Source organism: Schistocerca americana, chromosome 1 (assembly GCF_021461395.2).
Source record: "Schistocerca americana isolate TAMUIC-IGC-003095 chromosome 1, iqSchAmer2.1, whole genome shotgun sequence".
NCBI lineage: Eukaryota > Metazoa > Arthropoda > Insecta > Orthoptera > Acrididae > Schistocerca > Schistocerca americana.
The window spans coordinates 326324235-326351223 of record NC_060119.1 but is presented as its reverse complement, the minus strand read 5'-3'; the positions used below and the strand labels follow the sequence as shown (position 1 = coordinate 326351223).

The following is a 26989-nucleotide window of genomic DNA, read 5'->3' as shown; positions in this document are numbered from 1 at the left end:
ACAAAGAGGAAATTAAATTTACTCATGAGCAAAAATAGCTGGAGATCAAGCGCACACGCACTTACACAAACACGCACACACACACACACACACACACACACACACACACACACACACACACACATAGACAGGGTATTCTGACACATGTTGTACACAAGAATCATGGATCTCACATACAACTAAGTGAAACAGACATACATTTGTTACGAAAACGCTTTAAATACAACATTAACAAGAGTGAATTAACAAACGCAGACATGAGGGACAATATAACAGAGGCAGAACATTTTATGACAGAGGTAAGAAAAAACCGAAACAACGACATAAATGAGGAACTAGTCAGAGGATTCACAGCATTAGAAGTTAATGGCTTCATGATAAATAAGAGCGCCTTAGGAACTATAACGGCAGAAGAGCCTTAACTGTCAAATCAGTAAAGGGAAAAACTTTATGAAAGGCGGGTAGTAACTATAAAAGCAGACCAATATATTATTACTGAGGCAACGGATGAAGAAATCACTGAACTAAAATCTTAAAATCTGATCAACTATCAGACTTCAAACAAAGCTAGAAACCAATGTAAAAGAATTCAAAAGCAAACTCACATAAAATCTGAAACTAAATTTTAAAAAAATACGTAAAGACAGTATTCACATGAGACTGGCTATTAATTTGAACAGTGGTCCCACATATCTCACTGCCAAGTCTTCACACAAGAACATTTTAAACAATAGGGCAACAGGAGTTTAAGTACTCCTTCGAATTAATCTAAAATATGATTTTAGATACATCCTGTCAAATACATAGCTGTTAACTTTGACTGTGAAAGATATAATTATTTATTTGATGACACAAAACACTGTAAGAGAAAAACAGACAGGAAATTCGGAAATCCCTAACACTGCTACAGAAGATCTTCTACAAATCATAAACGGTTCAGCTACTGAATCCTACTGAATCACACGGAACTGCATCTTTTCCTGAGCTCATAACGGTGGATAATCCCCGTTGGACAGGATAGATTTGCAAACGTATAGTGTACTGATTGGAAGCGCTACACCAAAAGTGCTCCAATGCAGTTTCTTTTAAAGTATGACGATTGAGATAAGACTGCATTATTAAGGATATTATGTGTAATTTGTTGCATACTTAGAGGTTATTTTAGAATTTTGATATGCAGTTTGATTTGCAGCGAACATTGCGCGCCAAAGGCGACGAACGGTTTCTTTGTTACAGCTTGGAAGTGAACGGTTGAATTCCATAATGATACATCTACAGTCATATAAATGCACTAAAAATAGTTGAAATTAAATGTTATCGTATCATATAAACTTGGTAATACACTCTGAATTTCGGTTTTGTCTGCGTATTTAAGTAATCACTTAATGACGTAATTTAACTTTACCGATTAGTACACAGGTCGCAAGATACAAAGAGCAAATTATCGGTATTAAGACTCCTGACGTGTACTCTTGTCATGTTATCCCTCAGTGCGGAAAGAGTAATGTAGAAATTAGTCACTGGTATTTGCACTTCCGCAATATTTTCGGGGTGAATCAAGTTCAACTTGCACCTAAAATAGTGCAGAAATGCACAGTGCTATGGATGTGCGATTTTCACAGAATGTATTGGTTATCAGGGGCTCGTACTGTTGACCAACGAACACATCGTAATAATACCCTTTTTTTTCAGGCATCACCCTTTTAAATGGAACAACGCCTATTGACATTAACAAAGTAAAAGAAAGATAAATCAGAATGTTTACGAGATAATTTAGTTTGAAAAGTTCCCATACCAACAACTGTGCAATATCTTTGGTAGCCCACATTAAAGAACAACGAAAATGCAAACACTAGTTACATGGTTCCTTACCAGTAACGGGACAACTGTCCATCACAAGTTGTGTTCAAAATGTCCACCGACAGAGGCTATACACTCTTCCAGTCTCTTATGGAATGACTTCTGTACACGCACCTATCATTTCAGAGGAGATGTATCACCAGGCTGCAGTAATATTTCGTCGCATATTGTCATGTGTAGCTGATATGCCCTTGTAGACAGCATCTTTCACAGAAAAAAGATTCGGGGAACGGGCCGGACAAAGCACAGGTCCTCTGTGTCCAGCCTAACGATTTGGTAACAATTCGTGAAGACATTGTATAGTACTTCACTATGGGCGGATGTCCCCGTGGTCTAGGGGTAGCGTCTTTGATTCATAATCAAAACGTCTTCGGTCCCGGGCTGTATACCCGCCACTGTTTAAATTTTGATAAATAATCAGCATTGGCGGCCGAAGACTTCCGTCATAAGAAGTCAGCCTCATTCTGCCAATGGCCTTGTCAAAGAGGGCGGAAGAGCGGATAGAGGTTCAGGGCACTCTTTTGTCCTAGGGGTGGGAAATTGCCCCTAAAGGCGAAAGAATCAGCAATGATCAACGACATGAGGATGCAGAAGGCAATGGAAACCACTGCATTAAAGACACGTAACGTGTATCCACAGGACATGTGACCTGTATTTGAAGAATTGTGTCATGATGATCTCTCCATTGGCAAAAGATTCCGGAATAGTCTCCCATTCGGATCTCCGGGAGGGGACTGCCAAGGGGGAGGTTACCATGAGAAAAAGATTGAATAATCAACGAAACGATAACGTTCTACGAGTCGGGGCGTGGAATGTCAGAATCTTGAACGTGGTATGGAAACTAGAAAATCTGAAAAGGGAAATGCAAAGGCTCAATCTAGATATAGTAGGGGTAAGTGAATTGAAGTGGAAGGAAGACAAGGATTTCTGGTCAGATGAGTATCGGCTAATATCAACAGCAGCAGAAAATGGTATAACGGGTGTAGGATTCGTTATGAATAGGAAGGTAGGGCAGAGGGTGTGTTACTGTGAACAGTTCAGTGACCGGGTTGTTCTAATCAGAATCGACAGCAGACCAACACCGACAACGATAGTTCAGGTATACATGCCGACGTCGCAAGCTGAAGATGAACAGATAAAGAAAGTGTATGAGGGTATTGAAAGGGTAATGCAGTATGTAAAGGGGGACGAAAATCTAATAGTCATTGGCGACTGGAATGCTGTTGTAGGGGAAGGAGTAGAAGAAAAGGTTACAGGAGAATATGGGCTTGGGACAAGGAATGAAAGAAGAGAAAGACTATTGAGTTCTGTAACAAGTTTCAGCTAGTAATAGCGAATACCCTTTTCGAGAATCACAAGAGGAGGAGGTATACTTGGAAAAGGCCAGGAGATCCGGGAAGATTTCAATTACATTACATCATGGTCAGACAGAGATTCCAAAATCAGATACTGGATTGTAAGGCGTACCCAGGAGCAGATATAGACTCAGATCACAATATAGTAGTGATGAAGAGTAGGCTGAAGTTCAAGACATTAGTCAGGAAGAATCAATACGCAAAGAAGTGGGATACGGAAGTACTAAGGAATGACGAGATACGTTTGAAGTTCTCTAACGTTATAGATACAGCAATAAGGAATAGCGCAGTAGGAAGTACAGTTGAAGAGGAATGGACATCTCTAAAAAGGGCCATCACAGAAGTTGGGAAGGAAAACATAGGTACAAAGAAGGTAGCTGCGAAGAAATCATGGGTAACAGAATAAATACTTCAGTTGATTGATGAAAGGAGGAAGTACAAACATATTCCGGGTAAATCAGGAATACAGAAATACAAGTCGTTGAGGAATGAAATAAACAGGAAGTGCAGGGAAGCTAAGACGAAATGGCTGCAGGAAAAATGTGAAGACATCGAAAAAGATATGATAGTCGGAACGACAGACTCAGCATACAGGAAAGTCAAAACAACCTTTGGTGACATTAAAAGCAACGGTGGTAACATTAAGAGTGCAACGGGAATTCCACTGTTAAATGCAGAGGAGAGAGCAGATAGGTGGAAAGAATACATTGAAAGCCTCTATGAGGGTGAAGATTTGTCTGCTGTGATAGAAGAAGAAACAGGAGTCGATTTGGAAGAGATAGGGGATCCAGTATTAGAATTGGAATTTTTAAGAGCTTTGGAGGACTTACGGTCAAATAAGGCAGAAGGGATAGATAACATTCCATCAGAATTTCTAAAATCATTGGGGGAAGTGGCAACAAAACGACTATTCACGTTGGTGTGTAGAATATATGAGTCTGGCGATATACCATCCGACTTTCGGAAAAGCATCATCCACACAATTCCGAAGACGGCAGGAGCTGCCAAGTGCGAGGATTATCGCACAATCAGCTTAACAGCTCATGCATCGAAGCTGCTTACAAGAATAATATACAGAAGAATGGAAAAGAAAATTGAGAATGCGCTAGGTGACGATCAGTTTGGCTTTAGGAAAAGTAAAGGGACGAGAGAGGCAATTCTGACGTTACGGCTAATAATGGAAGCAAGGCTAAAGAAAAATCAAGACACTTTCATAGGATTTGTCGACCTGGAAAAAGCGTTCGACAATATAAAATGGTGCAAGCTGTTCGAGATTCTGAAAAATGTAGGGGTAGGCTATAGGGAGAGACGGGTCATATACAATATGTACAACAACCAAGAGCGAATAATAAGAGTTGACGATCATGAACGAAGTGCTCGTATTAAGAAGGGTGTAAGACAAGGCTGTAGCCTTTCGCCCCTACTCTTCAATTTGTACATCGAGGAAGCAATGATGGAAATAAAAGAAAGAATCAGGAGTGGAATTAAAATACAAGGTGAAAGGATATCAATGATACGATTCGCTGATGAAAGTGCTATCCTGAGTGAAAGTGAAGAAGAATTAAATGATCTGCTGAACGGAATGAACAGTCTAATGAGTACACAGTATGGTTTGAGAGTAAATCGGAGAAAGACGAAGGTAATGAGAAGTAGTAGAAATGAGAACAGCGAGAAACTTAACATCAGGATTGATGGTCACGAAGTCAATGAAGTTAAGGAATTCTGATACCTAGGCAGTAAAATAACCAATGACGGACGGAGCAAGAAGGACGTCAAAAGCAGTCTTGCTATGGCAAAAAAGGCATTTCTGGCCAAGAGAAGTCTACTAATATCAAATACCGGCCTTAATTTGAGGAAGAAATTTCTGAGGATGTACGTCTGTCTGGAGTACACCACTGTATGGTAGTGAAACTTGGACTGTGGGAAAACCGGAACAGAAGAGAATCGAAGCATTTGAGATGTGGTGCTATAGACGAATGTTGAAAATTAGGTGGACTGATAAGGTAAGGAATGAGGAGGTTCTACGCAGAATCGGAGAGGAAAGGAATGTGTGGAAAACACTGATAAGGAGAAGAGACAGGATGATAGGTCATTTGCTAAGACATGAGGTAATGACTTCCATGGTGCTAGAGGGAGCTGTAGAGGGCAAAAACTGTAGAGGAAGACAGAGATTGGAATACGTCAAGCAAATAATTGAGGACGTAGGTTGCAAGTGCTACTCTGAGATGAAGAGGTTAGCACAGGAAAGGAATTCGTTGCGAGCCGCATCAAATCAGTCAGTAGCCTGATTCCCAAAAAAAAAAAAAAAAAAAAAAAAAATAGGCTGGACAGCAGTCATACTGGTACAACAGGATCCTCCTGGTCTGTAAAAGAACGTCGTCTACCAGCTGTGGAACATGGTCTCTTAGGAAGCTTCCATACTTGTCCCCATTCAGTGTTCCATCTACGTTACATGGCCCTATAAGCTGACGGCTCACTATCCGGCATCACACTCACGCTCATGCACGCGGACATTCCGCCTGGCGAAGGCAACGAGAATTGTCAACAGTTCAGTAGTGCATGTTTTGGTGGTTAACCTGGCAGTGATTGTTAAATGTGGTTTCACCACTAAACAAGATACATGACACATGTGGACTCCCTTGTTTTAATGTCCATAATGGTTTCCATGCAACTGTTGATGGAGAGACATGTGATAGTGATGCAACCTGTGTCGATGGAGAATGCGTGGAGGACTTTCATGACTCATGCCACTTCCTCCTGCAGTTTCAAGGAAGCTAACATGCGGATCCACTGCAACAGCAACAAGAATATTGATTTCCCCCTGTTCTGTAGTCACTTGTTTCCTTCTGTAACATCTTCTAGCTCTTACAATACCACTTTAACGTAACTACTTGAGGAGACACCCATGGTTTAGGGGTATTGTTTCTGATTGGTTATCAAGTCACCCACAATGCAGGTTTCGAACATCGCTACTGCTTAGGTTTTGAATAAAAATCAGCACTGGCAGACGGTGACTACTGGCATAAGAAGCCATCCTTATTCAGCCAACGGCCCTGTCAAATAGGACGGAGGAGGAGATTGAGGACAGTCTCTTGTAACTGGGCAGGGAAACTGCCACTAAAAGCGGAACAATCAGCAATGATCAACGGCATGAGGATGCGAAAGGCAGTGGAAACCACTGCATTAAAGATACTGTGTGTATCCACAGGACACGATCTCTCCACTGGCAAATGATTTCGGAATAGTCCCCCATTCTGTTTTCTGGGAGCAAACTGCCAAGGGGGTGATGATCTTGAGGAAAGGAGTGAATAACGAAAGAAAGGATAATGTTCTACGAGTTTGGGTGCTGAATGTCGGTGGTTTGAACCTGGTAGAAAAGGAGAACGCTGACGCTCAATCTAGTTATAGTGGGAGTCAGCGAAGTGAGCTGGAAGGAAGACAAGGACTTCTGGGTAGACGAGTATTAGGTAATATCAACAGCGGCAGAAAATGGTATAACGGGAGTACATTCGTTACCAATTTCAGTGATAAGGCTATTTCATTGCAGTTGACAGCAAACGAATACCGCATCGACAGTTCACATTTACATGCTAAAGATGAAGACCTAGAGAAAGTAAATGAGGATATAAAACGAGCGATTTAGTACATAAAGAGAGATGAAAACCAAATAGCATGCAGTTGTGTATGGAGTAGAATAAGGTGTCGCGAGAGAGTATAGGCTTGATAGAAGAAACGAGAGAGGAGAGAGACTAACCGAGTTCTGTAACAAATATCAATTAGTAATAGCGAATACTATGTTCAGTAATCACAAGAGGAGGCGGCATACTTGGAAACGCGCCGGGAGGTACGGGAAGATTTCAGTTAGATTACATCACGGTCAGGAAAAGATTCCGAAATCAGATATAGGATATTGAGGTGTACCCACGAGCAGATGCAAAGTCAGATGTCAATTTAGTATTGATGAAGAGACAGCTGAAGTTTAAGAGACTAGTAATGAAGAATCAGTACATAAAGAAATGGAGTACCGAAGTACTAAGAAATGAATAGATAAGTTTGAAGTTCACTTAGGCTAGTAGACAATGCGATAATGAGCAGCTCAGTAGGCAATACAGCTGAAGAGGTTTGGACGTCTCTAAAGAGGGCAATCACAGAAGTTGGAAAGGAAAACTACGAAGAAACCATGGATAACAGATGAAATATTTCAGCTGATCGATGAAAGAAGGAAGTACGAAAATGTTCAGGGAAATTCAAGAACAGAGAATCACAAGACACTTAGGAATGAAATAAACATGAAGTGCAGGGAAGCTAAGGCAAAATGGCTGCATGAAAATGTGAAGATATCTAAAAAGGAATGATCATCGGAAGGACGGATTCAGCATATAGGAAATTTAGAAAACCGGTTCGGACGCTGCAGTTGGTAATGGAAGCATGTCTGAAGAAAAATCAAGACACTTCAAAGGATTTGTCGACCTGGAAAAAGCTTTAACAGAGTAAAATGGTGCAAAATATTCGAAATTCTGGGAAGTATATGGAGAAACTGTGTGGAAAGACGCAGAAGTATCGCGGTTCAGGACTGAAGCGCCTAGAACCGCTCGGCCACAGCGGCCGGCGGATCACGAAGTAGACGAAGTTAAGGAAATCTGTTACGCAGGAAAGTAACCTATGATGGAGCAAAGACGACGTAAAAAGCAGACTAACACTGGCAAAAAGGCATTCATGGACAAGAGAAGTCTGCTACTATTAAACATAGGTCTTCCGTTGAGGAAGAAATTGAAGAAAATGTTCCTCTGGAGCACAGAGTTGTCAGATAGTGAGACATGGACTGTGGGAAACCAGAACAGAGGAGAATCCAAACGTTTGAGATGTGGTGCTACAGAAGAATGTCGAAAATTAGGTGGCCTGATAAAGGAAGAAATGAGGTAGTTTTCCGTAGAACCGTCGAGGCAAGGGAAATATAGGGAACACTGACAAGAAGAAGGGACATCTGTTAAGACGTCACGATATAAGTACCATGGTACTAGAGGGAGCTGTAGAGGGTAACAACTGTAGGGGAAGACAGAGACTGAAGTACATCCAGAAATTATTGAGGATGTAGGATGCAATTTGTACTCTGAGGTGAAAAATTTAACAAAAAAATTAGGTGCTTGATAAATAATTTCCATGATGGTTAACGTCTATTGGGATATCTCGCTGCATAAACCGTACAACGAACTGCATTCTTCCTACACTCTCTATTCCGAATTTTTCAGCATTGCTAGATCCCATCCTACACTCACGACCTACTGCGTGGACCGCCACGCACTAACTTGCCAGCCAGTGCACTCAAGCAGCAAGCATGTACACTGTAAACAAACATAACAGCATCGTACCTAGCAACTAGGCAGGTTGAACGGCACGACCAAGTGTCGGTGTGGGAACTTTTCAAAATAAAGTATATCGTAAACGAATCGCACTAGAATCCTGAAACAAATACCATTGACATTCCAATTTACCCTCCTTTTAGACTGTTGATATCAATAGCCATTGTACCCTTTCTAAATATTATTACAACCTGACTATTGGCTAACAACGTGAGCCCCTGACTACCAAGCCATCTTCTGAAAACCGCACGTCAGTAGCACTTTCGATTTCCGCGATACATGCTGTGAAAAATTTCACGTGATTCACGCCGTATATTGGTCAGAAACAGTAAGAGAAGTTTGCAAAAGTATTTCAGGGTAGGTTGTGTTTCAAGAACAATGGCTCAGTACCCGAGTTAATCAGTATCGAAGTTATCCAATCACGCGATTATATGAGTAATTTCAAGCAGCCCATCAGAGACGATACGAAAACTGGACATAGGACGGTAGTATGGACTGAACGCGATTCAAAGGCTGAGCAGTCTCGTTCGCTGTCGCCTAAGCTATGAGAGCAGCATACACTAATTGTATCTGGCGCTATGCTTCAATTTGCGCGCACAACTGCCTGATTAGATAATTTCAATGGTAATTAACTCGGAAACGGCACAAATTAAGGAACTTTACTAACAATTATGTCGCAGTACAGCCTGCCCAAATTCGGAGTAGGTATTAAAATCCATGGAGAAGAAACAAAAACTCTGAGCTTCGCCGATGACATTGTAATTCTGTCAGAGACAGCAAAGGACTTGGAAGAGCAGTTGAACGGAATGGACAGTGTCTTGAAAGGAGGATATAAGATGAACATCAACAAAAGCAAAACGAGGATAATGGAATGTAGTCGAATTAAGGCGGGTGATGCTGAGGGAATTAGATTAGGAAATGAGACACTTAAAGTAGTAAAGGAGTTTTGCTATTTAGGGAGCAAAGTAACTGATGATGGTCGAAGTAGAGAGGATATAAAATGTAGACTGGCAATGGCAAGGAAAGCGTTTCTGAAGAAGAGAAATTTGTTAACATCGAGTATAGATTTAAGTGTCAGGAAGTCGTTTCTGAAAGTATTTGTATGGAGTGTAGCCATGTATGGAAGTGAAACATGGACGATAAATAGTTTGGACAATAAGAGAATAGAAGCTTTCGAAATGTGGTGCTACAGAAGAATGCTGAAGATTAGATGGGTAGATCATATAACTAATGATGAAGCATTGAACAGAATTGGGGAGAAGAGGAGTATGTGGCACAACTTGACAAAAAGAAGGGACCGGTTAGTTGGACATGTTTGAGGCATCAAGGGATCACAAATTTAGCATTGGATGGCAGCGTGGAGGGTAAAAATCGTAGAGGGAGACCAAGAGATGAATACACTAATCAGATTCAGAAGGATGTGGGTTGCAGTAAGTACTGGGAGATGAAGAAGCTTGCACAGGATAGGGTAGCATGGAGAGCTGCATCAAACCAGTCTCAGGACTGAAGTCCACAGCAACAACAACAACTCAGCCAGCCCTGCAACTTCAGTACAAGTTTTCCTGGCTTTCTGACATGTATCAATTTCTGAACAATAGTAAGGGGTGAAAGCAAACTGTGTAATTCAGCATAAAACACTTCGATTCAAGTAACAGTGTTCGTGTGTTGACTGCAAAGAATATCCTTATACCATAATATTTTATCACGAGTGTTTTTAGTCCAGTATTACTTTACGTCAATCACCCAAAATGGCTGACAGAGTGATTATGGATGGCCGTGATCAGTTGGAAATTTCGTGGCTGAGTCTCTTCCTTCATATTGAAATATTAATATAACTAAAATCTTGTTTTTCACGTTTCGTCTGTTAGGTTAGAATTAAATTATAATTAAGTCGTATACTGGGTGAGCTAGTACTCTACCTACAAACTATCAGACGTGGTAGTACAGATCAAAACAAGGAAAAATGTAGATAAAAAATGGAATCTGCTCATGACATAATTATCACGACATTCCAGAAGGGAACCACAACTGACTACATAACGAGACTTACCCCCATTAATCTATCTTGAACCGCAACTGGTGCGCAAGAAGCAGTTTGCGGTACGTCTTTCAGTTCTTTTCGGACATGAACGAGAAACTTCATGGATTTGCTAATGAACTTCCTCAACTATATGAAAAATACGCTCCCTCAAAGATCGGAAAAGTAAGAAGGACACCTGTACCTCGGCTAACTAAAGAACTAAATCAACTCATGAACATTAGAGATGCTGCACAACGTGCATACAAACGGGGCCCTTTGTTTGAAACAAAAGCGGAGCGGAGTCAGTCAAGCTGTGAGAAATGCAGAACTCAGTCACGTCTGTACATCTACATCTACATCATACTCCGCAAGCCATAAACTGGTGTATGGTGGAGGCTACTTTCGGTACCACTATCTGATCCCTCCAATCCTGTTCCACTTGCGAACAGTGCGTGCGAAGAATTATTGTCGGTAAGCCTCTGTATTGGCTCTAGTTTCTCGAATTTTCTCCTCGTTGTCAATACGCGGCATGTGTTGTCCGACTCCTACTGACAAGTGCTGTGCCGAAATTTCAGTAGTAAACCTCTCCGTGATGCACAACGCCTCTCTTGTAACGCCTGCCAGTGGAGTTTGTTTAACATCTCCGTAACGTTCTCTCGCCAGCTAAACGATCTCATGACGGAATGCGCCGCTCTTCGTTGGATCTTCTCTATCAGTCCTATCTGATAGGGATCCCCGATAGATGAGCAATACTCAAGAATCAGGCGAACTTATAAGCCACTTCTTTGGTAGATGAGTTACATTTCCTTAAGATTCTTCCGATGAGTCTGATTCTGGTGTCTCCTTTTCCCACAATCTGTTTTATATGGTCAATCCACCTAAGGTTGCTCTGGATAGTTACGCCTAGATATTTTACGGTAGACGCTGTCTCTTGTTCCAGAATGAGATTTTCACTCTGCAGCGGAGTGTGCGCTGATATGAAACTTCTTGGAAGATTAAAACTGTGTGCCCGACCGAGACTTGAACTCGGGACCTTTGCCTTTCGCGGGCAAGTGCTCTACCAACTGAGCTACCGAAGCACGACTCACGCCCGGTCCTCACAGCTTTACTTCTGCCAGTATCTCGTCTCCTACCTTCCAAACTTACCCGCGAAAGGCAAAGGTCCCGAGTTCGAGTCTCGGTCGGGCACACAGTTTTAATCTGCCAGAAGTTGCTGTCTCTTGTTATTAATAGTGTAGCTGTACAGTAGTGGATTTCTTTTCCTATGTATGCTCAGTCTGCAAAATTTATTTATGTTCAGGGTCAGCTGCCAGAGCCTGCACTAATCATCAATTCTCTGCAGGTCGTTCAGCAAATTCTGTCTTCTGGCGTTGCTACTTTGTTATAGAGAACTGCATCATCTGCGAACAGCCTTAAAGAGCATCCGACGCTTTCTACTAAATTGTTTATATATATTGTAAACAGCAACGGTCCTATCGCACTTCCCTGTGGTACTCCGAATATTACCTGTACATTAACCGGCAACAGAAATACACCAGCTGTCCCATGGAAAAATATGCATGGTCTTAATATAGGCAAAGAACCCAACATGTATTTCACTTCAGCTACAGCCACAGGTGAACGGCAAACGAAACAAAGATAAATTGATTACTTCATGGGGTTAAACGACTGTGGCCACGAAAACATGTTACTGAGAAAAGCGTCAAAAAAGCCTTCATACGTATCAGATCAGCATCTATTAGACACGATGGCATCCTAGTTCCTCTACTGCCCACTGTAGCACGTATCTTCAAACTCTCCTTAACCACAAGCGTTTTCTCTGAGACCAGAAAACAGGGACCAGTTAAGAAAATATCTAAAAAGGACTAGCCACAGCACCTCTGATTACCGGCCTACGAGTATTTGCATTCTTCCTGCACTATCCAAGCCCCCAGACATACTAGACCAATACCAATCAGGTTTCCGTAAACGTCGCAGCACAACAACTGCCTTAATGAAGGTAATAGACGGTCTGATATTTGGCATGATTGCACAGGAGGCGACTGTCATGTGCTTCTCAGACTTCAGCAAAGACTCTGTTGACTTGGACATTTTTACTTGCAGAAAATTTCTCGCAGAGCGCAGTGTAATGGTTTCAATCATACTTGACGAATCTCCAGCAATGCTTCATGTCCATCATCTTAAGTCCCAACGGAGGCTGGCAGTATCTAGCGTCCCCCAGGATTCGATATCAGGTCTCATACTTTTTTCCACAGTATGTCTGCGATGCGTCATGAGCCCTGTCCTACTGCCTGTGCAACATGTAGGCTGATGATCTTCAAGCGTTACGCGTATTGGGAGAACTAGTCGGTTGCCTACAATTAGTGCAACATAAGGTGAATTTGTCTGCGCAACTGTACGGCCCCAGGGCCGATAGAACGACGCGGCCGGGCTGGCCGCCACGGCTGATCCAGGCGAGCCACTCGCGTTATCAAAGGAACGGTTGTTGGAAAAATCCCGAAGTTGGGAATCTGGACTGCTGTTACTCGCATGTCCTTTGTGCAAGATATGCTCAAGGAAGTGGCAGAGTGTCAGAAGATCTTAAAGATGACCGAGTCACAATAATTCGCAGTCACGTTGCACTATAGCTATCATCCCTGAGAGCTACGTATCTATCTGCTTTATTTATTGATTTACGACTTTTTTTTGCATACTTTTCATTATGCAAATGTTTGTCAGAGCATCGTATTCCCCACATATACAAAGCAAAAGAATGCAGCTTGAATACCTCATTTCCTTTTTATATTTGTCTTTTTATTTAATGTATAGTTTACTAGTTTGGTAGTAACTTTATTTTATTGCAAGAGATAATTTAAAAGTGGTAAATCGCATGTGTTGGCGGACACCACGTTTCTAAAAGAATGCCGAAAGACACTTCTGACATGCAGGCCTAAATAACTGTTTAAATTACACTCCTGGAAATGGAAAAAAGAACACATTGACACCGGTTTGTCAGACCCACCATACTTGCTCCGGACACTGCGAGAGGGCTGTACAAGCAATGATCACACTCACGGCACAGCGGAAACACCAGGAACCGCGGTGTTGGCCGTCGAATGGCGCTAGCTGCGCAGCATTTGTGCACCGCCGCCGTCAGTGTCAGCCAGTTTGCCGTGGCATACGGAGCTCCATCGCAGTCTTTAACACTGGTAGCATGCCACGACAGCGTGGACGTGAACCGTATGTGCAGTTGACGGACTTTGAGCGAGGGCGTATAGTGGGCATGCGGGAGGCCGGGTGGACGTACCGCCGAATTGCTCAACACGTGGGGCGTGAGGTCTCCACAGTACATCGATGTTGTCGCCAGTGGTCGGCGGAAGGTGCACGTGCCCGTCGACCTGGGACCGGACCGCAGCGACGCACGGATGCACGCCAAGACCGTAGGATCCTACGCAGTGCCGTAGGGGACCGCACCGCCACTTCCCAGCAATTTAGGGACACTGTTGCTCCTGGGGTATCGGCGAGGACCATTCGCAACCGTCTCCATGAAGCTGGGCTACGGTCCCGCACACCGTTAGGCCGTCTTCCGCTCACGCCCCAACATCGTGCAGCCCGCCTCCAGTGGTGTCGCGACAGGCGTGAATGGAGGGACGAATGGAGACGTGTCGTCTTCAGCGATGAGAGTCGCTTCTGCCTTGGTGCCAATGATGGTCGAATGCGTGTTTGGCGCCGTGCAGGTGAGCGCCACAATCAGGTCTGCATACGACCGAGGCACACAGGGCCAACACCCGGCATCATGGTGTGGGGAGCGATCTCCTACACTGGCTGTACACCACTGGTGATCGTCGAGGGGACACTGAATAGTGCACGGTACATCCAAACCGTCATCGAACCCATCGTTCTACCATTCCTAGACCGGCAAGGGAACTTGCTGTTCCAACAGGACAATGCACGTCCGCATGTATCCCGTGCCACCCAACGTGCTCTAGAAGGTGTAAGTCAACTACCCTGGCCAGCAAGATCTCCGGATCTGTCCCCCATTGAGCATGTTTGGGACTGGATGAAGCGTCGTCTCACGCGGTCTGCACGTCCAGCACGAACGCTGGTCCAACTGAGGCGCCAGGTGGAAATGGCATGGCAAGCCGTTCCACAGGACTACATCCAGCATCTCTACGATCGTCTCCATGGGAGAATAGCAGCCTGCATTGCTGCGAAAGGTGGATATACACTGTACTAGTGCCGACATTGTGCATGCTCTGTTGCCTGTGTCTATGTGCCTGTGTTTCTGTCAGTGTGATCATGTGATGTATCTGACCCCAGGAATGTGTCAATAAAGTTTCCCCTTCCTGGGACAATGAATTCACGGTGTTCTTATTTCAATTTCCAGGAGTGTATATTAAACGTCAATACGTTGTCGTTTAACATGAGATCACTCTCGCATGAATGCTGCTTTATTTATTTGTGAACCAACGGCTGCTTCATTTATTGTAAATGGTCTGAAGATAACCGTGTGTTTGTAGCATTTCTTTTATTTAAATACTGTATAACACCGGGTGTCCCAAAATAATGTATACACTCTTTGAAACTGAACATCTCGTTAATGAAAGGGGTTAGAAATAAGATTTTAGTGGTGCTACGTGCCTCATGGCCCGAGTTAAGGTGGTAAATGTTCAAACTGGTGTCCGTCCATTGCAGTGCACCGTCGACAACGACTTAGGACTAAGCGACATGCCAACTTAACTGTTTCCAAGGGAGTAGCATCACAGGCTTGCTCAATTTGCTCTCTAAGATCATCCACTGTGTGTGGTCTCACTGCGTAAACTGTTTTCTTGAGAGCACCCCACAGAAAGAAGTCTAACGAGCGGGATATTCTACACTTCACCTTCGTCATGTCCATCTGCCAGGGAATGTACGACTGAAAAATGCCCTCACATCCAGGTGAAAGTGAGATGGCGCCCCATCATGTTGAAAGTAATAATCTTCATTTCCAAACACAACATTAAGACCACGAGTTATCACTTCCAACATCTCCGAGTCACCCGTGACAGGTTTATCAAAGTAGTACGGCCCGATTAACCATCTAGAAGACAGACCACACCAGCCTATTACTTCTGGTAGATTAACATGCCTTTGTTCGGTCACGTATGGATTCTCCCTGGCCCAGTACACGCAATTATGGCAGTTAATTGTTCCATCAAGTTTAAACGTCGCTTCATCTGACCAAAGAATTCGATCTTGGCATCTTTGCTCTTCTCCACATCTGTTAATGAACCATTCACAAAATTCGCTTCACCTATCAGGATCATCCTCGTTAAGAACATGGAGAAGTCTTGGAACGTAAGACTTAAAGTACTGAGACCGCAAATTTCTATGAACACTGCCTCTGCAGACCCCAGTCTCACGAGAGCATTGCCTCACAGGTTTCTTCGGGGGACCGTGTGTATGCCTGGATTACTGCATCATCACTCTCATTGTCTGTTGAAACTCTCTTTCGTCAGCTATGTTCCTTCTTCATATCGTGCTCCGTTCCTTCGACTTCAAACTTATCTTTGATTCTTGTAAATGTTACTGTTGTCGATGGCGGTGTTCCAAATTGAACTCTCCAACGTCGGCGTACCGCACTCACACTCTCGGTTTTCCAGTAACACTTTAGCACCCATTTCCGTTGTTCAAACGATAACGCCATGTTTGCTGACAATCCTGAAACAAAAGAAAGCATTGTTTTCTTTTTCACCGCCATCTAAATTATTACCCATAAAAATTGTATTTCTGTCTCCTTTAATTAATGAGAGATTCTGTTTCAAAGAGTCTATGTATTATTTTGGGACACCCTGTATATTACTTTAGTGCAGGAAAGCGGTCAAGTGAGTCAAATCATGTCTGTAGAGATTGAGAACGATGTACTCTAGGTGGTAATGGCCTTCAGCCAATGGAAGTTGGACAGTGGCTGAACACTGCTGGAGTCAAGCGGCGACAGGAATTCTAGAGTTTGGATCGAATGCTGGAAGAAGGCACGCCGCCTATTGTGCGTGATTCAGTGGTGTAGGTGATAGATTCTGGGCGACGAACGGCCGCTACAATCCTCTAACGTTTGAAGGGGCTCTAAGTCCACAGAGATCTGAAATTGCTCCGCTTATATAACGGAACTGCGGACAGACAGAGTATGGGTTACTAAGTTTGTATCGCTTATATTAATTTGTGAATCATCTTGTTGAACTCTGAACTGTTTCGAGCTGATCAGTATTTCGTATACTGTGATCACGAAATGAACTTAGTTTCCGCGAGTCTTGGATGACTGTTTCGTTTAAGGATTTTGCAACCATTCTCGTAACGTCCTCTATGGAGCTTTACTGCGTTTGATAAGGATATTTTCTGTTTGTATTTTGACAGAATATCGTGGAACCACATACCGTTTATTTGAGATGTCCAGTCTTGAATAAACATTGTTGAACATAATTCTCTGTCGCCTACATCAATTACAGACCTTAGAATGGAACCCTTGTTGTTAAATTATTCGTTTAACTTTTATATTTCTGTGTATTTTATTAACTAGCAATCCTATCCAGTACAAGGACTAATTAACGACAGAATCGCAACTGCAGGTTATTACTTGCAGTTAATTAGCTGCAGCGTATGAAAGCAGACATGCGCGGCTCAATCCCATGACTAAATCGAGCCATCATTTTTAAACAGAGCTGTGCAGAGCCCAAGTACCTAAAATACGAGTAACGGCGGATGAAGAAGCAACTGGTTTGCTGGTATGGGATGCGGTTTGGAAGACCAACTACTCAAGCAGTAACCGATAGGTAACGTCGCAAACTCCAGCTATAGCTATGTGCAGAACCAATAAACCCGAAGGCAGCTATCGAGAATCTCAATATTGAGCTGTGCGCTCTATCAAAATGGACACTGGATGCAGCGTTAAAACTCAACCCAAACGTAACACAAGGGGCATTGGTTTCTCATCCTAGAGTCACTAGACGGAAATATCGGCAACGCTTACCATATTTAACCCTAAATGGGACAAATATTAATTCTCCCTCACCAAAGAGTCTAGGTCTAACACTAGATGAAAATATAAATTTGACTGAACACTTAACCCACTTTCCAAGAAGGCATCAGCATCTCCCTATGCCCTACAGAAGTGTGAAAAGCTCTTCCCTTCCTGACCCAAAAAGAAGTATTAGAAACACTTTTACTTCTAATTATGTATTACAGTAATTTTATTTTGCGAAGCCTTTCTCAGGATAGTTCACACAGCCTGGATCTGATTATGAATGCCTGTGTTTGTTACATCTGTGATGTTCTACTCTTTTACCATATTTCATCAATCTCTCTGCACACACCCACAAGTGAGGCTTCCATATTCTCTGTTATCAACGTACACTCGTATTTCCCCTCGACCTTAAAGCTCTTATCTGAACAATATGGCAGAAACACACGTTACTATCAGAGCAAAATCTTTTTTGCCCCCCCCCCCCCCAATCTTTCAGCCACTTTCTCGAAGTCCTTCTCAGTAGCAGGAACCTCACTCGGAATAATCTCCTTATTTATACTAGAGAACTGAATAACACCTCCCGCATCAGAAGACAGTTAATGCTATATCATCTAAGCAACGATGATGATTACCACGTCCCTGCACGTACATGTTACCTGTACACATCCTTCCTTCCATGCTGATTTTCCCTTTTCCCCGCGTTCTTAGCTGTTGCAATTTACTTACATTTCTTTTCCCCAAATATCGCTATGTCGGGAAACATGTATTTTTTACATCTACACCTACACAATATTTCTCATGTCTGCCACTCTCATTGTTATTATTATTATTTATTTACTTTCTCAGACGTTATGTCTGGTCAAAAATGGAAAGTGACGCGGACCTTGATCAAGCGTGACTTCCTTTTAACTGTACGGTATATGTTATATTGCATTTAGGAACTTTCGGGTGATTGAACATGTATCAATAATTACGGATTTCTGTAGTTGTATATATAAGTTTGGATGTAGCTGTATTGCATTGACGTACTGGTGGATATTGTGTGGTATGACTCCTGTAGTTGATAGTATAATTGGTATAATGTCAATTTTTTCCTGATGCCACCTGTCCTTGACGTCCTCAACCATGTGGATGTATTTTTCAATTTTTTCTCCTGCTTTCTTTTGTATATTTGTTGTATTGGGTATGGATATTTCGATTAGCTGTGTTAATTTCTTCTTTTTATTGGTGAGTATGATATCAGGTTTGTTATGTGGTGTTGTTTTATCTGTTATAATGGTTCTGTTCCAGTATAATTTGTATTCATCATTCTGCAGTACATTTTGTGGTGCATACTTGTATGTGGGAACGTGTTGTTTTATAAGTTTATGTTGTAAGGCAAGCTGTTGATGTATTATTCTTGCTACATTGTCATGTCTTCTGGGGAATTCTGTATTTGCTAGTATTGTACATCCGCTTGTGATGTGATCTGCTGTTTCTATTTGTTGTTTGCAAAGTCTGCATTTATCTGTTGTGGTATTGGGATCTTTAATAATATGCTTGCTGTAATATCTGGTGTTTATTGTTTGATCCTGTATTGCAATCATGAATCCTTCCGTCTCACTGCGTATATTGCCTTTTCTTACCCGTGTGTTGGATGCGTCTTGATCGATGTGTGGCTGTGTTAGATGATACAGGTGCTTGCCATGTAGTGTTTCCTTTTTCCAATTTACTTTCTTGTATCTGTTAATGTTAATGTGATCTAGAGGGTTGTAGAAGTGGTTATGAAATTGCAGTGGTGTAGCCGATGTATATATATGAGTGATTGCTTTGTGTATTTTGTTAGTTTCTGCTCGTTCTATAAAGAATTTTCTTAAATTGTCTACCTGTCCATAATGTAGGTTTTTTATGTCGATAAATCCCCTTCTCCCTTCCTTTCTGCTTAATGTGAATCTTTCTGTTGCTGAATGTATGTGATGTATTCTATATTTGTGGCATTGTGATCGTGTAAGTATATTGAGTGCTTCTAGGTCTCTGTTACTCCATTTCACTACTCCAAATGAGTAGGTCAATATTGATACAGCATAAGTATTTATAGCTTTTGTCTTGTTTCTTGCTGTCAATTCTGTTTTCAGTATTTTTGTTAGTCTTTGTCTATATTTTTCTTTTAGTTCTTCTTTAATATTTGTATTATCTATTCCTATTTTTTGTCTGTATCCTAGATATTTATAGGCATCTGTATTTTCCATCGCTTCTATGCAGTCGCTGTGGTTATCCAATATGTAATCTTCTTGTTTAGTGTGTTTTCCCTTGACTATGCTATTTTTCTTACATTTGTCTGTTCCAAAAGCCATATTTATATCATTGCTGAATACTTCTGTTATCTTTAGTAATTTGTTGAGTTGTTGATTTGATGCTACCAGTAGTTTTAGATCATCCATGTATAGCAAATGTGTGATTTTGTGCGGGTATGTTCCAGTAATATTGTATCCATAATTTGTATTATTTACCATGTTGGATAGTGGGTGCAGAGCAAGGCAGTACCAGAAAGGACTTAATGAGTCTCCTTGGTATATTCCACGCTTAATCTGTATTGGCTGTGATGTGATATTATTTGAATTTGTTTTGATATTAAGTGTGGTTTTCCAATTTTTCATTACTATGTTTAGGAACTGTATCAATTTAGGATCTACTTTGTATATTTCCAATATTTATAGTGACCATTAGTGGGGTACACTATCAAAAGCTTTTTGGTAATCAATGTATGCGTAGTGTAGCGACCTTTGTTTAGTTTTAGCTTGATATGTCACCTCTGCATCTATTATCAGTTGCTCTTTACATCCTCATGCTCCTCTGCAGCAGCCTTTTTGTTCTTCATTTATAATTTTGTTCTGTGTTGTATGTGTTATTAATTTCTGTGTAATGACTGAAGTTAATATTTTGTATATTGTTGGTAGGCATGTTATGGGGCGATATTCAGCTGGGTTTGCTGTGTCTGCTTGATCTTTAGGTTTCAGATAAGTTATTCCATGTGTAAGTGTATCAGGGAATGTGTATGGGTCTGCAACGTAACTGTTAAATGATTCAGTTAGATGTGAATGTGTTGAGGTGAATTTCTTCAGCCAGAAATTTGCTATTTTATCTTTTCCAGGGGCTTTCCAATTGTGAGTAGAATTAATTGCTTGGGTGACTTCATGTTGCACAATTATCACTTCAGGCATCTGCGGTATCATCCTGTATGTGAGTGTTTCTGCTTGTATCTACCATGCATGCCTGTTATGTTGTACCGGGTTTGACCATATGTTGCTCCAGAAGTGTTCCATATCTGTTATGCTTGGTGGATTGTCTATTTTAATGTGTGTGTTATCTATTGTCTGGTAAAATTTCTTTTGGTTTGTGTTGAATGTATGGTTTTGTTTCCTTCTATTTTCACTTTTTTTGTATCTTATAATTCGTTTGGCCAATGCTTGTAATTTCTGCTTCTTTTCATCTAATTGCTCTATCGCTTCTTGTTGAAAGATTTTACCTAGCCTTTTTCGTTTTTTTTCTGGCGTTTCATTTCTTATAAATTGTGGTAGCTGTCTGATGTCTTTTCCCAGTTTTTCTATTCTGATCTGTAGCCTGTGTTGCCATGCTGCTTTTGTGGGTTACTTCTATGTGTTGGTTGGTTCTGATCTCTGCCTAGTGTGTATATTTAGTGTAGTGAGTGCTCCTATATAAACCAGTAGTTGTAGCTCTTCCATAGTTGTGTTTTCATTTATTTTGTTGTGTATGATTATGTTGATAGTTTTTATTGTTGTTTCGACTTGTGGGTTATTTGGCGGTCTATGCAAGAATGGTCTAATGTCTGCATTTGTGTCTTTGTATTCTATATGTGTCAGCTGGAATTTCTCTTCTATATCTAACATGTGTGTCACTTCGTGTTCTATTTGTGCTTGTTCTGGTGGCTGTCTTAAGATTTCGTTTTCCTCTGATTGTTTAATTGATGCATGTTGGTCTTTGTTTGCTTGCTCTGAGATGTTTGAGTCCATTAGTGTATTTTCATCTTCTTCTGGTTGCACATTATTTTGTTCCAGTATTTGTTGTACTTGTTGTTTGATGTTTTCTAATTCTGACTGGGGTATCCTGTTATTTTTGATTATTACACGGATCTGATCAGCTAGTCGTTGTTCTGTTAAAAATTTTAATTCTGTGTAGCTGGTAATAAATGTTGTGTATACTTGTGATCTGTATCCAGTTGTGTTGGTTCCTAGGTTTGTTGCTTGGTAATAACAGAACATGAGGTGTTGATTAACTTCATCTGACGATCTCACCCTCTGTCTTTGTTTTCCCTCTAGGGTGGTTGCAGGAAGCATATCCTGCAAAACACCTCTATTTGGATTTAAATCATTTTCCAGTTGTAACTCTCCAGGCTTTCCCGGCGATCTAATGACATCTTGGGTTGTCGGGTGTTCTGCCGGATATCAGCGTCGTACTTGCACGATATTTCGGTCACTTAGCTCGTGCCCTTCATCAGGTGCGACCTGAGACTGCTCCTCGAGTGGACCTGGTCCAGTATTTATGCCTATGGCCTTCCCCCTCCATCAACGGCGGCAGGCGCTTCCTCTGTGGTCCGCGCCCATTCCCTGCGACCTGCTGGAGCGTTGCTGCTCCGTTTTCCGTCCGCTGCAGTTCTAGGTGTTCCCTCTGCGGTCCGCGCCCACCAAACCCGCTCCTGGGGGTTTCATCTACGGTCTGGGGTACCAAGCGTTCCCCCTGCGGTCCGCGCCCGCTCACCAAGACCTGTTGGAGCGTTGCCGCTCCGTTTTTCGTCCGCTGCGGCTCTGGATGTTCCCTCTGCGGTCCGCGCCCACCAGTCCCACTTCTGGGTGTTCCATCCTCGGTCTGGTGCGCCTGGCAGTCCGTCAGGGGCTCTTTTTCCATCTCCATGTCTCTGGTTCTTCTGTTTGTGTAGTGTTGCAGCTGGCCCCGTTGCTCCTTTAACAATTCCAGAGCCGGATCCCAGGCTCTGCTTAGCTGGTACCCTGTGTCACGGTTCATAAGATCGTCAGCCATTTTAATTTCTATCGATTCTCTTATAACACTGTCCCAAAATCTGGGTGTTTGTGCTAGAATCTTGGTATCCTCATACTTCATGGCATGATCTAGTTCTAGACAGTGTTCAGCAATGGCTGACTTAGTCACCTGTCTTAATCTAGTGTGCCTCTGATGTTCTTTGCACCTGATCTCCACAGTTCTTGTCGTCTCGCCAATGTAGGACATGCCACATTGACAAGGTATATTGTAAATTCCTGGTTTTCGTAACCCCAGGTCGTCTTTGACACTCCCCGGCAGTCCCCCGATCTTGTTGGATGGACAGAAAACACACTTGATATTGTGTTTACGGAGGATCCTACTAATTTTGGCAGAAATAGAGCCATCATAGGGCAGATATGCCACCTTCTTTGCTCAATTGGACACAGTGTGTACCGAAAACCAACACACACTGATTTATATCTGCAGGCCAGCAGCTGTCACCACCCTGCACAGAAGAATGGGGTTCTGAAGACTTTGGTCCACAGAGCACGTGCCCTGTCAGACCAAGAGAATCTGCCTATAGAGATAGAACATCTCAAAACAGTTTTCTCCAAGAATGGACACACGGACAGACAAATTGAGAGGGCACTCCAACCAGTCACTATACCACAGGTTCCTGAAGAAGACCAAGATGTAGAACACCCGACAACCCAAGATGTCATTTTCCTGTTGGCTAGCAGTGTCGTTACCATTGTGGGCGGGCATAGGGTTCAAGCGTCGTCCCCGACCATGACGGCGCTTCTCCGAGGCTTCTTTAGTTCTGTCCTGAACCAAGTAATCACACTAAAAGGGGTGTTAGGCCTATTAGTGGTTTATTCTTTTCGTCGCCTTTTTACGACTGGCAGAACACACCGGAGGCCTATTCTTTTCCCGGGCCTCCACGGGGTTTATTGTTATTATTATTCCTATTATTATCATTATATATCATTTTTTATTATTATTTTTACTTTTTTCATTATTAGTGATAGTAGCTACAGTATTAGAAGTACTGGCGGTATTACATTTATTTTGTCGTAGTATTATTCACTCACATTGTCAGTACATACACTCAAATCATTTTAGTACTACTTAATTAAGTTTTGATTTCTTAAGTAACTACGTATAAAAAGGGTATTGTATCCATGAAAACGTGTCCGATGTGAGATAGGGCCTGTTGGCCCTAATCAGGTCATATTAAATGAATAAGTAAAAAAATATTTTGAGAAGTAGTATTAGGGACCATAACAAGGAAAAAATCCAGTAAATATCCACTAAACACGGTCTCTAACGCCATACATCAAGATTTGTGAGCAGTTGCTCATTTTCGCTACTGCGAAACACACCTACTCTACTAACAAGTCTTTTTCTTGTTGTGGTCCCCACCTCCTCGCAAAACATGTACAGCAAAGTGTTTTCAGTAGAAGAGATGTACTTCACTGCATCGAAGATGAACAACTCATAGCTCGTAAGGCACGTTGTTTGGAGTCCATGTTTACTCGACATTCTTTTCGTGTTCTGGTCCATACTACCAGTACTCAAACTTTGTTGATGAAGTTCTGGGCCGCGCGGGATTAGCCGAGCGGCCACAGGGCGCTGCAGTCATGGACTGTGCGGCTAATCCCAGCGGAGTTTCGAGTCCTCCCTCGGGCATGGGTGTGTGTGTGTTTGTCCTTAGGATAATGTAGGTTGAGTAGTGTGTAAGCTTAGGGACTGATGACCGTAGCAGTTAAGTCCCATAAGATTTCACACACATTCTTTGATGGAGTTCTGGTTCAATCTGTACATTAGTCGCACTATCTCTTTCTCGTGGAAAAAAAACCACTACACTGCTTAACGAGCTACTACGTGGCTACATTTTGCTCCATATATGGCGCATTCTGTATTTAGCCTCTGTGCAGGACATTTGTCGTTTCCAATACCAATGATCGCAGCTTACTGGGTCACATTCCACGTGTAGCTGGTCGCAGTTGGCCCCGGCGTATCAGAACTATAGAGTCCGCATTTCGATTGTACGATCGGACGCCTGTCGATAAGCAGAATCCAGGCTCGGCGAGGCACGCACGCGTGCCCAGTGGAGCGCGATTGACGGCCACTGACATCACGCCACGTCATGTCACGTCACGGCAGCGCGTCAGACGCACACGATCACGCACCATGGCCGGAGGAGCGCGCTCGCACAAATGTGTGGTTACACACACAAACACACACACACACACACACACACACTCACACACAAGCGCGAGTGGGTTTGCGCGTGCGTGCGCGCGTTGCACACACGTTCACATCACTGCTTTCTCACGACGCCCCGTGTTGCACGAAACAGCTACCACCTGTCCGACGGCATTTAGCGATTGACAGTTTGAGAATGAGTTCCATTTTACGAGACCCTGCTAGATGTTAAATCCACAATTTTACGTCCTCGCTGTCATACGACTGCGCGATTCTATGTACGAGGCAGTACACGTCACCGCAGGTCCGCTTTATGGTCGGTATATACAGTTCTTACTTGTCAGATCCGAGCTCGTTTAATGCTGAATCGACAGATTCATTTTATGTGCCCTGAGTACTTCCATCGGGTTAGTAAAGGATTAGCTGTCCAGAGACTTCGAAAACCTGTTTCGCGGTCTTCTGCAGAAGCTGGTTGCCTGGTTCTAGATACAAATATGAAACTGGTGTCTAATTGTTTACGAACTATCAAAGTTTTTTTTCTGTTTTAGGTTCGCAGTACGTAAGTAGTGGATGAGGTGCAGTGCCCAAGAAGCCATGTTAACCAATCAGGACAAGGCGTAGTGTGTCCTGTGATACCATGAGACACGATCACCAACCACAGTGCAGAGACACTTCCAGACAACATTTGGAAGGAAACCACCTGATCTCAAGAGCATTAAAGCCTGGTATGAGAAGTTCAAGAACACAGGATCGGTTGCTGACCTTCCGAGGTCTGGTCGACCAAGAATCTCAGCAGACAGAGTGGAAGCTGTCAGTCAGTCTTTTCTGCGAAGTCCGAATAAATCGGTGCGCAGGGCCTCACGTGAATTACAGATGCCAAAAAGCTCTCTCCATGACATTTTACACAAACGTTTATTGTTTCGTGCATACAAAGTGCAAATCGTTCAGGCCTTGTTGCCCAATGACAGTACACGTGGATATGACTTTGCGGTCGAAATGCTATCACGTATTGTGGACGATGATGGTTATCTCAGACTAATTGCCTTTTCCGACGACCGACCTTATTTGTCAGTGGTGTAGTGAATCGTCATAATGTGCGCATTTGGGGTTCACAACCCCCTGGCGAGGTCATGGAGTGCACCAGAGGAAGTCCAAAGGTGAATGTTTGGTGCGCGCTATTTGCACGATCGAATTATCGGGCCATTCTTCTTCGCTGAGGCTACCATTACATCTGCAGTGTATCTGGACATGTTGCAAGTGTATGCTGTTCCTCAGCTGCTTCAGTATCAACCCGATGTCTTGTTTCAGCAAGACGGTGCACCGCCTCATTGGGGTTTGGACGTCCGTGCCTATCTCGATATGACCTTTCCTGGGCGATGGATTGGTCGTGATGGGCCAACGGTTTCGCCTCCACGCTCTCCTGACATAATCATATTAGACTTCTTTTTAAGGGGTTATGTCAAGGACGAGGTCTGCCGAACACGTGTACCAGATCTTGAAACCCTGCGGCAACGGATAACCACAGTCGTTGAATCGATCCCTCCAGTGATGTTGGCTAATGTGTGGACGGAAATTGAATATCGCCTAGATGTGCTACGTGCTATGAAGGGAGCTCATGTGGAAGTTTACTGATCTGTCAAAAAAACTTTGATAGTTTGTAAACAATTAGACACCAGTTTCATATTTGTATCTTACTTCTAGCCTGAGTTATCAATTTATGTCATCAGGTAAAGACTTTTGGGATACCCTGTGTTTTCAGCGTAATGTCTCCCTTCAGTGCTCCACAAAACTCTTTCTTCTTCTACTAGTATTTCTGTATTACTGTTTTTCGTAAGATTCTACATCAGTATGAAACGTAATTACTATTTTAAAAGATGTACAGAAATATGTGTGTGACTTTCCGTTTCTGACTATGATAGTATCCTAACTAAGAACAAAAAGAAAAATGATGGAACAGGAAAGAAAACATTACTCCTCCAACAAATTATAAAGAAATCAGTTCTCAACTCTCTGACGGCGAGTTTTCAAATATCCACCAATGTCTCTGTTCTGTATTGGTGCAACGTGATACAACGGCGCAGCAGCGACCAGACGCTCCCTGCAGGTAAGGATTTTTTCTGCCCGCCCGTCCACACAATATACGGCCGGAACCGGCCGGGACATTGAGACGGGCCGAGACCACGAAGCAACGCGCACGCACCACTCTGTTTCGCAA

At 42.7% G+C, this 26989-nt stretch overlaps 1 pseudogene; it reads left to right on the top strand.

The window, feature by feature from the left end:
• The first annotated feature begins 257 nt into the window (after positions 1 to 257).
• Positions 258 to 26989, top strand: part of LOC124547104 — a 30120-nt pseudogene continuing 3388 nt past the window's right edge.